Source organism: Belonocnema kinseyi, chromosome 6, assembly GCF_010883055.1.
Source record: "Belonocnema kinseyi isolate 2016_QV_RU_SX_M_011 chromosome 6, B_treatae_v1, whole genome shotgun sequence".
Lineage (NCBI taxonomy): Eukaryota > Metazoa > Arthropoda > Insecta > Hymenoptera > Cynipidae > Belonocnema > Belonocnema kinseyi.
Window position 1 is genome coordinate 139157660 of NC_046662.1, and position 1462 is coordinate 139159121.

The window sequence follows — 1462 nt, forward strand, 5'->3', positions numbered from 1 at the left end:
ATAATTAAATATTGAAAATTCCAAAATTTCTTGTCCATCTTTGATCCCTCACCAATTCTGGAAAAAGACCACATAAAAATTTGAAGTATTGCATATTATAACCCTTTATAAGCTATATTTAAATCACTGATTAAAAAATTATTTTCGTCAAATACGATGTGAGTATGAACATTTTTTCAAAAAATTGACATTTTGTTTCAAATTTTCAAAATCTCCGTAAACTTAAATGATAGACAAGAATGTATCGAAGAGAAAAGGTTTGCTTTTTGAAGTGAATACAGTAAACATTTTTGAGCTTTTTTCTTCGGAAAAATATTTTTCAAAAATGTAGGGTAAAAAAAACATTTTTTTCGAAAAAGAAAATCTGGAAAATTTCCAGTGTCTACGTAAAAAAACAAATATTTTCTGTACAATATATTATTGCCATTAAAGTTTTCAGATGTATGAAAATTTGAAAAAAAAAATTAATTTTTTGAAAAATGCTTATACCCACGTCATATTTGATGAAAATAATTTTTTATGGTTTCTATAGATAGGGCTTGTAAAGAGCTATAAAATAGAGTACTTTCAATTTCTTTGCGTTTTTTGAAAAATGGCGAGGGCATGTATACAATATCAACCAATTACCGCGTTAAGAAATTTTATGCAAAAAGAAATTTTACTTACAATCAGGAAATAAGTATTGACCAAAAATTATATGGTAGAATTAATATGTACGAATTCCAAAATACTATGTTATACTTTGATGAATTTTGGAGTTTGGAATTTGGTTGCACATTTATTGGATTCCAATGTAATTTCTTGTAAATTCAACAAACACTGCACTCACAATTAATATACTGATTCAAACGAACTCGATGAAGCTCTGACTAAAGACTGATGATGAGAGGTAATATCGAGTATTCGAGTGTTGTTTTGGCGAGCTGATTGTAAGTTCAAGAGTGCGATCGCATTATCGAAAAAGGTCTTATCTATCCAAAACCTGGCAAGGCGATTTACTGATTTGATAATTTAATCGTTGAGGTTTTTCGCACCGTCCGATCTCGACAACAACAACAAGAAAATGATAACTTTAATCTTATCTTGTTATTTTAAGCTGTTTACTTCTCTTAATTTGTTTTCCAAGCGTTTATACATTTATTCTTCGTATTTATTTATTCGATAGTTAGTTAATTCTTCTTGCTTTGAATCATTAATTTTTTATTAACTTTGAAAGTCCCATAGAAAAAGAATAAAATCATAGAGATACGACAATATCTCCTGTGGGGCTGGTTCACCCCTTATTATAGGTTATTTTTATTCAGGTGAGAACAGTCGATTTCATATTTCGATATTGTGCATACTACCAAGATTTTTTTCATCAAACTCAAAAAACTAGTATTTTCATATTGAAAAGGGTGTCATTTTTTTATTAAAAAATAGAGGTTGATACATTAGTGGGGTAAGGAATTCTAATTCAATA